Consider the following 13,074-nt stretch of genomic DNA (forward strand, 5'->3'; position numbering starts at 1 on the left):
ATCAACTAGTTAACTAATCAATCAACCCAAAATAATTGATGCATGTAGAGAATTCGAGATACCCAGTTGAGATGGAGAATCCAAGTCAGTGTACTATTAATTGTAGACTATTCTAAAGTGTATAGGTGATGCATGTAGTCAGAGGATAAGCCTAGAGAAATTGCACAATCCAATTGAGGGAATTTCCTAAATAATAGGGGCTAATTTCCTCATAGAACAATGCAAGGAAATAGGAGCATGGAGGGCTTGAAAATTGGCTAAGTGTTGGCCAGAGTAAGTCAATAAGGAAGAGAGATAAACCATACACTTGTAAGTTGTACTCAAGCTTGAGAAATCATATGTATTCATCTCTATTATTTGATTTATGCAATATAGATAGGAAGGGGTTTTGAGAAGTTGCTTTCCCCTAGATAAATATTTTTGCATGTGTGATGTTTCCTTTTGGATGTCAATGATTTGTGTTCTAGATTGTGAATTCAATTTTGCATAACAATAGAATAGCTTCAAGTCTTGTACTTTAGTAAATTTCACGAGTAGTTTCAAATCTACATCATAATTTCTACATGGTATGAGAGCAGGATTCACAGTAGAGAAAAAAATTTGAAGTTATTATTGCATAAGGATTGGATTTGCAGGATCAATTATTTAGAGCTAGAATGATGGCTTTCTATGGACTAAGACTCGAGTATTCCCTTAAGGGAAACTTGAATTATGTTTCTTGGAAGGACCGCATGGAGGTAGTGTTGGAACATAATGGATTGAAGGAATTTGTTAATAAGGCAAGGCGAGGAGAATCATATTGGAGGGAGTATGAGAACACATTATCTCAAATATCCAAGGGTAAGAGACTATGTATGAAATGTGGCAAGAATTGATAAATTTGTGCCAGGAGAATCATATTGGGGAGTATGAGAACACATTATCTCAAATATCCAAGGGTAAGAGACTATGTATGAAATGTGGCAAGAATTGATAAATTTGTGCCATAATAATAGTGACCACAGGAAGATGGCACTCAAAGATAAACTTTGAAATATCAAGATGTAGAAGAACGACATTGTTCCGTAATACCTGAGAAGGTTCACACAATTTCATGATGAACTTGGTCAAGTTGGTGTTACTATTGCAGAAGATGATTTGGTAAGCCTAGCCCTTCTAGGCCTTCCCAAGAGTTGGCACAACTACCAAGATTTGGTTAATGGCAGGGAGAAACTACCAAATTGGGAACACTTATGGTCCAATTTGGTACATGAGGAAACAAGGTGGAATACCAGAGAAGGGACTTCATCCAAGGGTGAGGATGAAGAAAATTGTGCCTTGGCCAGAAAGGAAAAGGGAAGAAACCCCAATCCAAACCAAAATCTAGTCAAGGGGGCAAGAATAAAGACTTGTCTATAATCAATTGTTGTCATTGTCATGAATTCGGACACTATGGCATGAAGTGTCTGTTAGTGTCAGTATCTTCACACTGCCATCAGCGATCAAAATTGCTCTTTCTCGCATGCATGTTAGGTGTCTCATGCAATCAGCAACATTCCATTAGGTCATGGATCAACTGATGGTAGTGGTTTCATTTCAATCTCCCTCATGTCATATACCTGCTAACTTGTTTAAACCTCTTTTCAGTCAATTATAGTCATTTCAGTTCATTTCATTTATAAAAACTAGTTTTAGGGTTTAGTTTCACTAGGTCTTAGGGTTTGTCATCATGGTCATCCAAGATTGAATAAAAGGTTAGCAGGCACATGAGGAGGATAAAAAGGTTCATATAGTCATGAGTTTACTTCTGATATGTTGAAATAAAGCTCTTTCACCTCCAAACTTTGTTTTGAAGTGAAACAGAGCATTTGTACTTCATGGTTTCATTTCATGTAAATTATGTAATTTTACTGTTCCTATATGTAATAAGTGCTCCTGGTGCTCTGATACAAATTTCAACTTCTACCACTGCAAAAGGTCCATGAAGAGAGTAAGTCCACCTGCCAAAAAAGTCAAAATGTCCAAAATTCATAAAAACAGAGTATTTTTCAAAAGTGACAAAACATTAGGAAAGAGGGTTTTGTTTATGAAAAATCGAAAGAGGGAAAAGTATAAAAAGGCCAATTCATATGTTCTAATGTCTCATTGTTGAATTTGAGAGTTAAGGAGACTTGCAAAACATGATTTCGAGCCAAAGGGAGAAAACAGAGGAAAAATTTGCAGCTATGCGCACCTGTGGCAGGTTTCCAATGTATTTTTGGTCTGGCGCTGTGCATTAAACTTGCACTGCACATCTATTAGTAGGCGCTGCGCACCTGTTGGGGAAGCTCAAAACACTGCAAATCACCCTCAAACTCCTAAAAAAACACCTTGATGCTTGTGCCAAGTAAGTTCACCATCCTCCTTGCTAAAAGAAAGTTGTTGGTTGTCATCAGTTCATAGCAAACCCTATTGGCATTGAGATTTCTCTCATAAACCCTAAATAAGCTAAACTACCTCTCATAAGCCACTAAGGGTTATTGGTTGCCTTTCTCCTCCATTTACACTTGGTTTATCAACTCTTCTTCACTATCCATCACTCATTAAGCTTCATTTCACTAAATCCTACTTTCTACATCAAACCCTAGCCCTAATACACTATTCACTTACCCTAATTCCCAATTCTTACATTCCCACTATCCCCCATTCCTTTATCAAACTCTATACCCTAACTCCCTCAAGCATTCACACCCTCATCTTACATGTCACTTACCTTATAAAACAAATCTCTTCATACTCATCTTGTCCCTACCCCATTCCTTCATTCCTCACTAGCAGCTACAGTGACCAAAACCCATGGAGAGTGACACAAATTATGAAAGGGAGGAAGAAGCCCTTAGTGACAGTTCTAGGGAAAAACATGTGTAGCAGAAGACCTCATAAGGGTAAATATCATCCAGGAGGAACCTATTAGTCTCACAAAGTTGCTTGCTTGTCCTTTGGAACAAGATTTGTAATGCAAGGATAAAGAGGCTGAAATCCAAGCCAAGAGGAGCTTTGAGGAGCAAAAAAGAGCAAGATAAACTCAATATCTTGGTTGAAGCATCATTGGCCCATCAAAGCACCTAACAAGGATCATTCATGCAATTTGGAGAAAATTTTGTCATTTTTGAATTTTTGAATTGGAAAAACAGGTCTTTCCAATAGGTGCACAGCGCCACTGGCATTGCGCTTTTGTTGGGGACATCTTCTTGAAAATTGGCTTAAATATCTAGAATCAGAATGGAAAAATAAGCAAGCTCAGAAATAGTGAGGAATTTTGGACAAGTTCTAGGTCTCCAAAAGGGCAAAAAACACCCAAAAAGTGCCCTCTGTGCCACTTTTTTGCCGCACAGGAAGAAGTCTTGGGAGAATCAATTTTTTGGGGGGAAAATGAACTCAAAATTCAGAAATTCAAGTTCTTCCAAAAGTAGACTCGAAAATATTTCCAACGAGCTATCTTGCACCTGATTTGGACTCCAAGAAGGCTTCCAAAATTGGCCTGGAAAAAGCGTTGCGCATTAAATTGATTTTGCCAATTTTGCCTGATTTTCCAGATTTTTCCTAGTTTTCTTGGGAGATCACTTTTTCCTCATTTCTTGGTAAATTTAAGCATGGTAAATGATGAATTCGATGTAATATGGATGAAAATAACTTCATAGGGTAGATACATCAAGTTCCAAGTGGTTTTGAGCTATAATGAATTGGTTTCCTTGGTTTTAGAGGCAAGTTGTTCCACTGCCTATATTCATGTTCTTAGTTTAGATATGGTTGAAACCATCCCTCTTCTCATGGATTTTACCCTGATAGCTAGCTTGAGTAGTTTCCTTGCCTATATCATGTACTTTTTGATTCATTTGAAAAGGTTGGACTTTGGCAGAAGTGGTGACACTCATTGAACATTTGTATCTGCAACTTGGCAAGGAATAAAACCAGGTTTCACAGCTATTTTTGTGGGATTTTTGTGACATTGAGTTTATGTATTGTTTCTTCTTTGTAATGAGTTTTTTCTGATGTTTTATATGTATCCACATCTCTCTCTCTCTCTCTTCTAAACTAAATGAATCAAGGTGAATAGACAAAATACACTAATTTACAGTGCTTTGTCTTGGGAATGCATTTGGTTTTCAATGTTTTCACTGTTTGAAGAGGATTCATAGTTTCTTTATGCCCTCCTCAACTCCTCAGCTGTCTTAATCTACCATCTCAATCCATTGCTAGTACATAAACCCTTGTCTACCTTTCCCCACAGGACATGACTGTATCCCTGAGTTGATTTCCCAAACCCAATCTGCCTTCTCCAATTGATCCAGCAACCAAAACCTAAAATCAAACCAAAAACCCTAATCTACTATACCTAGCCTAAAATCAGCATTCATTTTAGTCATCTCAAGCCCTAGTTGCCAATATCCTAATTGAGATTGACAAGGAGAGAGCCCTCTCCTGACCTGGTAGGGCTAGCTACCAGGTTAAGCATGGTTTGATGTTACCCTAGACTTGCCTTCCTTCAGCCTGAGGTAGATCAAGGCACTAACATAGTGGCGACCATACTGGGGAACGTAGTTTTATGTTCCTCAACAAAATGTAATCAAGTTCAGATCTTACTATTGATGGTGAACAATGATCAGACACAGAAAGGCTGAAATCATTCACCTGGCGACTCCAAATCAGTTTTAACATCAAATCCAAGGACTCCACTGGAGGATGAACTTGACCAGCAAAAACATGAAAGGATAATATGGAGAGATCAAGTATTCAAGTTGGAATTTCATCTAAGACATTATGTTCTTTGTTATAAATCATTTCTTCTCTTTTCTAGAGAATGTCAAGAAGGCTTTACGAAGTATATTGTGTTTGAGAAAAGATCCCAAACCTGCATTTGATTATTTCCCTTTGAAGAATGTGAATACCAAATATTCGCATGCCTTTGATCTTGATTAAGACCCTTCTTCTGAATCTTGTGATGACTGTCTTCAAACTAATGAACCTTAAGAGACCAAGACTGATTCTACACCTTCTGTACATATTCCTATACCTTGTAAAATTCCAACTCGATATAAGCCTCTGATTTTACCTCCTATATTCCATGCTTTCCCTAAAAATTATTACCTATATCTACCAAGATTTGATGGTGAATGTGACAAAATCACTACTGAGAGACATGTACTGAATTTTGAGTCCTTTCTCGGCCTTTTTGAAGTTGATGAAGAAGATGTAAGTATTAGGCTTTTTGCTCTTTCTTTTCAAGGCAAAGTCAAGAGTTGGTTCAAAACCCTGCCTGATGCAAGCATCTTAGATTTCCAGCAGTTCGTCAAAGTTTACCTCAACAAGTGGGTGGTCAGACAGAACCCTTTCTTGATTATAGAAGAGCATAACCAGCTAAAAAGACTGCCAGGGGAGACAGTACAACAATTTTTTGCCAGATTTAACCAATTCTATTTTTTTATGCCAGTTAATATAAGACCTCCTCCTCGATCCGTCCTCTTGCAATACCCAAAAGCCTTTGATCCGAAAATGGAGTTTCAGCTGAGGGAAAGGAACCTTGCAACACTTGAAGAGGTGTAGAACAGTGCAGTAGATGTAGAGGCTAATTTGTTGATCAAAAGGGCAAAGTTGAAGGAAGAAGAGGTGAAGAACATAGATCCAAATGAATCAACATCTTTAGAGGTAAAGCTAGACATTTTGGTAAGTGCAATGGAAGAGATGATGAAAAATATCACCACAAGGAATGAGTATGATGTTCAAGATCATGGCTCGCTGATTGAAGAAAAACAAGAGGTTGATCCAAAACATTTTCTTTCTTATCCCTATTGTAATAGATCTAATAGTGATTGTTTTATAGATCATCTTGGAGAAGAGAGATCTATTGATATGACATGTATGCTTGATGATGTGTTTTATGCTGATGAATTCCCTAAGTTTGATCAGTATGATGATGATTATGTTCTCCAAACAGAAGCTAGTCTTGCAGACAAATCAGCAGCTAGTTTGTGGAAGGAGGAAGTTCACTTTCAACAGCTTGAGTACAGTGATCAGCCGATGCATTTCAGCTATGGAAGTGAGGAGGAAAGTGCATCAAATTTTGAAGTAAGTGAAGGATATTTGCCTTTTTGTTTTGCTTCGTTTCAATTCATCAGAGACAATTTTCATGCAATCAAAAGTCAATTGTTGATAAGTTTTGATCTGAACCATTTTGAGGGTAATGAAATCCTTGTTCAAGACTTCTCATATCCAGAGTTGCAGCCTCCGAATGCCATTGATTGTCAAGTCTCAAATGAAAACTTGGAAGCTGGACCATATGATCAAATGATGCCAAATGATTTCGTACCATTCTATTTTGAATCATTTCAGTTTTTGAAGGAAAATTTGCATAGTATATCTTCAAATGTGCAGCCTGTAGAAAATCATGCAATCTCATTGGAAACAATAGAAAATGGGTTGCAGCAGTCTTTTAAAGTTTTTCACGATCCAATAGCTGATGTGTTAGATGATGTCTGTAGTCGAAGTCCTTCTTCATTAGCTAACTGTGAGCTTGAACAAAGTATTTATACAAACTTGATCTGGCAGCCAGTTTCTTTGTCATTTTCAGCAAGAGTCTCATCACAAATCTCAGATGAAAGTTTGCATTCATGGTACGAGGAGAACAAAAGTAATCCATTGGATGAGCTGAGCCCCAGTGCACATGAATTTCAAGATCCTTATGCAGTGTTTTTAGAGTCAGACAAAGAATCCATATTATTCAACGGATCTGTTTACAACTTCTCATGGGAGTTTCCTTTCAGTAGTTCTCTCTTGTTGTTCATAAGCAAGCACTTGTGGAGAATGAAAATAGCAGCCAGAATGCTTACTTGGTTGCATTGGTTGTTTCATTTCACTTGATCAGATGATGAATGGAACAACTAGAGTAGGTTTTATTGAATAAGCTCCATTTTGAGCATATTTTCCAGTTTGTCAGTTGTGTTTTAGTATTGCGTCAGTTTCATTTCAGTTATGAGTCTTGAGTCTTGAGTTTTGATGTTTTTGTTGCCAAGATATTGATTCCATATTGCCCAATGGATAAGGCACTGGTCTTCTCTCCCAAATATCTGTGGTTCTTGGCACCTCTAAGGAGCTATCATCCCCATTGGAGCCAATGTTAATGTTAGTATCTTCACACTGCCATCAGCGATCAAAATTTCTCTTTCTCACATGCATGTTAGGTGTCTCATTCAATCAGCTGCATTCCATTAGGTCATGGATCAACTGAGGGTAGTGGTTTCTTTTCAATTTCCCTCATGTCATATACATGTTGGCTTGTTTAAACCTCTTTTCAGTCATTTATAATCATTTCAGTTCATTTCATTTATAAAAACCAGTTTTAGGGTTTAGTTTCACTAGGTCTTAAGGTTTGTCATCATGGTCATCCAAGATTGAATAAAAGGTCAGCAAGCACATGAGGAGGATAAAAAGGTTCGTATAGTCATGAGTTTACTTCTGATACGCTGAAATAAAGCTCTTTCACCTCCAAACTTTGTTTTGAAGTGAAACAGAGCATTTGTACTTCATAGTTTCATTTCATGTAAATTATGTAATTTTACTGTTCCTATATGTAATAAGTGCTCCTAGTGCTCTGATACCAATGTCAGCTTCTGCCACTACAAAAGGTCCATGAAGAGAGTAAGTCCACCTGCCAAAAAAGTCAAAATGTCCAAAATTCAGAAAAACAGAGTATTTTTCAAAAGTGACAAAACATTAGGAAAGAGGGTTTTGTTTATGAAAAATCAAAAGAGGGAAAAGTATAAAAAGGCCAATTCATATGTTCTAATGTCTCATTATTGAATTTGAGAGTTAAGGAGACTTGCAAAACATGAATTCAAGCCAAAGGGAGAAAACAAAGGAAAAATTTGCAGCGCTGCGCATTATTTCCCCGGCATTGCTCATTAAATCGGTGCTACGCACCTGTGGCAAGTTTCCAGTGTATTTTTGGTCTGGCGCTGTGCATTAAACTTCCGCTGCGCATCTGTTAGTAAGCACTGCGCACCTGTTGGGGAAGCTCAAAACACTGCAAATCGCCCTCAAACTCCTTGAAAAACACCTTGATGCTTGTGCCAAGTAAGTTCACCATCCTTCTTGCTAAAAGAAAGCTGTTGGTTGTCATCAGTTCATAGCAAACCCTATTGGCATTGAGATTTCTCTCATAAACCCTAAATAAGCTAACCTACCTCTCATAAGCCACTAAGGGTTACCTTTCTCCTCCATTTACACTTGGTTTATCAACTCTTCCTCACTATCCATCACTCATTAAGCTTCATTTCACTAAATCCTACTTTCTACATCAAACCCTAGCCCTAATACACTATTCACTTACCCTAATTCCCAATTATTACATTCCCACTATCCCCCATTCCCTTATCAAACTCTATAACCTAAGTCCCTCAAGCATTCACACCCTCATCTTACACCTCACTTACCTTATAAAACAAATCTCTTCATACTCATCTTGTCCCTACCCCATTCCTTCATTCCTCACTAGCAGCTACAGTCACCAAAACCCATGGAGAGTGACACTGATTATGAAAGGGAGGAAGAAGCCCTTAGTGACAGTTCTAGGGAAAAACATGTGTAGCAGAATACCTCATAAGGGGAAATATCATCCGGGAGGAACCTATCAATCTCACAAAGTTGCTTGCTGTCATTTTGGAACAAGATTTGTAATGCAAGGATAAAGAGGCTAAAAGCCAAGCTAAGAGGAGCTTTGAGGAGAAAGAAAGAGCAAGATAAACTCAAGATCTTGGCTAAAGCATCATTGGCCCATCAAATCACCTAACAAGGATCATTCATGCCAATTTTCAAGAAATTTGGAGAAACTTTTGTCATTTTTGAATTTTTGAATTGGAAAAATAAGATTTTCCAATAGGTGGTGCTGCGCTTTTGCTGGAGACATCTTCTTGCAAATTGGCTTACATATATGGAATCAGCATGGAAAAATAAGCAAGCTCAGAAATAGTGAGGAATTTTGGACAAGTTCTAGGTCTCCAAAAGGGCAAAAAACACCCAAAAAGTGCCCTCTCTGCCACTTTTTTGCCACACAGGAAGCAGTCTTGGGAGAATCAACTTTTGGAGGGTAAAATGAACTCCAAACCAAAACGCAAACTTGACAAAATTTCCAACGAGCTATCCTGCACCTGATTTTGACTCTGGGAAGGCTTCCAAAATTGGCCTGGAAAAAGTGATGCGCATTAAATTGATTTTGCCAATTTTGCCTGATTTTCCAGATTTTTCCTAGTTTTCTTGGGAGATCACTTTTTCCTCATTTCTTGGTAAATGATGAATTTGATGTAATATGGATAAAAATCACTTCATAGGGTAGATACATCAAGTTCCAAGTGGTTTAGAGCTGTAATGAATTGGTTTCCTTGGTTTTAGAGGCAAGCTGTTCCACTACCTATATTCCTATTCTTAGTTTAGATATGGTTCAAACCACCCCTCTTCTCATGGATTCGACCCTGATAGCTAGCTTGAGTAGTTTCCTTGCCTATATCATGTACTTTTTTATTCATTTGAAAAGGTTGGACTTTGGTGGAAGTGGTGACACTCATTGAACATTTGTATCTGCAGTTTGGCAAGGAATAAAACCAGGTTTCACAGCTATTTTTGTGGGATTCTTGTGACATTGAGTTTATGTATTGTTTCTTCTTTGTAATGAGTTTTTTCTAATGTTTTATATGTATCCACATCTCTCTCTTTCTTCTAAACTAAATGAATCAAGGTGAATAGACAAAATACACTAATTTACAGTGCTTTGTCTTGGGAATGCATTTGGTTTTCAATGTTTTCATTGTTTGAAGAGGATTCATAGTTTCTTTATGCCCTCCTCAACTCCTTAGTTGTCTTAATCTACCATCTCAATACATTTCTAGTACATAAACCCTTGTATACCTTGCCCCACAGGACATGATTGTATCCTTGAGTTGATTTCCCGGACCCAATCTGCCTTCTCCAATTGATCCAGCAACCAAAACCTAAAATCAAACCAGAAACCCTAATCTACTATACCTAGCCTAAAATCAGAATTCATTTCAGTCATCTCAAGCCCTAGTTTCCAATATCCTAATTGAGATTGACAAGGAGAGAGCCCTCTCCCAACTTGGTAGGGCTAGCTACCAGGTTAAGCGTGGTTTGATGTTACCCTAGACCTGCCTTCCTTCAGCCTGAGGTAGATCAAGGCACTAACAGTGTCCACACAAGAAGACAAGCAAGAAGACCTCATGAGGAGAAGCAGGTGAAGCTTTGGCTTCAAAATTCGAGCTTAGATTTACCCTCATTGCATGCATGTCCAACATCGTGATGGGGAGTGTGTGATACTTGGGCAATGGTGCCTCGTTCCACATGACGGGGAATAGAGAATTTTTCAGTGATTTGGAGGAGAAATATCTCTAGATGCACATTGATATGGGAGATGATGGAAGGTAGAACATGACCAGGATTGGTACAATCACCTTTCATAAGGAGTCAGAATCCCTTCTCAAACTCAAGGATGTGATGTTTTTTTCCAGGTCTAAAGAAAAAGCTCATCTTTGTTACAGTTTTGGAATACCGTGATTATGGTGTGATCTTCAGCAAAGGGATAGCATTCCTAAGACACATAGCCATGGGACAAGTGAAGTAGATTTGGGTTCATATGAAGAACCTTTACAATCTAGATGTGGAAGAATGTGTTGCCTTGAGCATGAAGGTGGAGAAGGTGCAAAGCCAAGATGTAGGTGAACTTTGGCATAGAAGACTTGGTCATTTGAATCATGCCATTTTGAAGATTATGAAGAAAATAACCACATGCCTACCTAAATGAGCACTAGTGTTGCACAATACATGTAAAGGGTGTGCCTTGGGAAATTACACAAAAGCCACTTTCCATGGTCGGGACAACAAAGCACATGCAGTCCTTGAAAGAATCCACTCTGATTTCTATGGACCTTTCTTGACAACCTCCACTACCAGACACAAATACTATTGATGACTTCTCACGGAAGTGTTGGATCTTCTTCATGTGGAAGAAGGATGAGACATTATCCAAGTTTGTAGAATTCAAGGCATTAGTTCAAAAAATGAAAAAATAAATAAAATAAAAAAATAGGAAAGAAGATGAAGGCTCTCAGGAGTGATAATAGAGGTGAGTATGTGTCGAATGAGTTTAAAAAAAATTATGCAAAGGAAGGCATTCGACTGGAGTTGATAGCACCCCACAACCCATATCAGAATGGTGTGGCGGAGAGGAAGAACCCTAGTATTATGGGAGTAGCAAGGGCGATGTTGCATGACAAGGGCCTACCTCTGCACTTGTGGGTTAAAGCATGCAACACAACGATCTATTTGCAAAACATGAGTCCTCATCAAATTCTTGACATGAGTACACCAAAGGAAGTTGTTAGGGTCCTATAATTTATAGGATCAATTGATGATTATCTATTGATTTTTATATGAGATATTGTAAATAATGTTTCATTCTACAAATTATTTCCAAGAAAAAGAAATATAGAAAAAAAGGGGATACAAAAGAAAAAATATAAAGGATAAAAAATAAAAGAAGTAAAAAATATAGAAAAAATGAAAATACCCCCAATAAGTGAGAAAATTCAAATTCCATTGCATTTCAAAAATATAAAAAATTCATGAGAAATACCTTTAGAAAATCAAAATAATGTGCAACTAGTCAAAATGCCACATTAGAGTAAGATAAATAGGTTTAATGGTTTAATCACATCATTTAAGTGTGATTAGACTTTTTGAATAAAGTGTGTTTAGTTAAAATAAGTAATTATTTAACCACAGAGTGTAATCGTGGTTAAGTTAGTTTTAATAAAGTAAATGTAATTAGTGTAATCACATTATTAAACCGCAATTATATTAGTTTAAATAAAGTTGGTTTGACACGACATGTTTTGTCGTTTGTAATAAGGTTCACACAAAGATGAAAGGTCGCGATCTCACTCGCCCAAATCAATGGTCGGTGATGACTTCAGACCCAACCCCCCCCCCCCCCCCCCACCACCCCTCTGACAGTTAACCAAAGGGGGAGGGGAGGGGGTGGGGGGGGGTGTTGAAAAGTGGTTTCCCCACCTACCACCTTTGCAACGTGTCCTCCCAAGGCTCTTTTTGCGCCCCCCCCCCCCCCCAAAAAAAAACTTACTTTCCCCAACCCCTTTCCCTCAAAAATCCACTTCCTATTCCCGCCTTTTGTGACTGTTGACCTCATGCTCCTGCTCCACTCTTATTACTCCAAGTGGCATCTTTGATCCCCACTCCACCCCAATACAATGTCGCCACCTGAAACTCCCCATCTGCTCCTCTCCCATCGTCGTCACATCCTCCTCCGCTCCAATCCAATGCGCTCCCACCACATGGCACGTCCGTACTCATCATCAAACCTTTAACACAACCATTTAATAACTTATTCGTTCCCAGATTAATGGAATTGATCCGTGAAAACGAACTAATCTCAATAGTAAGATGTGTTTGTTATAAATAAAGCCTCGAACCATGCTATTATCACTTCTTTTGTTGTTTTGAGACACCGACAGACCAGAAACATGTTCCAGTGCCCAATCAACCATCAAATTGCTACAACACCCAGTCAACAATCAAACTGTCACTACAACCAGTCACCCATCCACTAGTCTTCATCTAGCCTATTCCTAGGTAAAATCCAAATTTATAGTTTTTTCCTTTCCAGCATGGCTCCTAAATTAAAATCTAAAGTTACAAATGAAAACCCCCTTCTACCCCCTGTAATAGACTTGGACCATCAACCCCTAGTAGATCAGGAATACAAAATCCTTGAAACCAGTTGTGAGTTCAACCTCTACGAACTCCACAACTAGTTAAAATAGAATTTTATTGATCTTAGTGATGAATTGGGTTTGTGGGACTCCTTCCTACCCCAATTAATTTTCCCTAGACCTACCATTTCCCTGAATTTGTTTCATGGTGCCACTTCTGGTACATTCCCAGTCATAGGGAAATTGTGGCCCAAAACAATGATATCCTTCTCACTGTTACCTTTGATTCCATTTCCCAAATGCTGCAAATTCAAAATTCTAC

At 38.2% G+C, this 13,074-nt stretch overlaps 1 pseudogene; it reads right to left on the reverse strand.

The window, feature by feature from the left end:
- Window positions 1-12,329, reverse strand: part of LOC149244762 (protein kinase G11A-like) — a 129,714-nt pseudogene extending 117,385 nt beyond the window's left edge.
- Window positions 12,330-13,074: the final 745 nt, after the last annotated feature.

Source organism: Pinus tabuliformis, chromosome 8 (assembly GCF_031772625.1).
Source record: "Pinus tabuliformis cultivar Carrire ecotype Pingquan chromosome 8, CPIR1, whole genome shotgun sequence".
NCBI lineage: Eukaryota > Viridiplantae > Streptophyta > Pinopsida > Pinales > Pinaceae > Pinus > Pinus tabuliformis.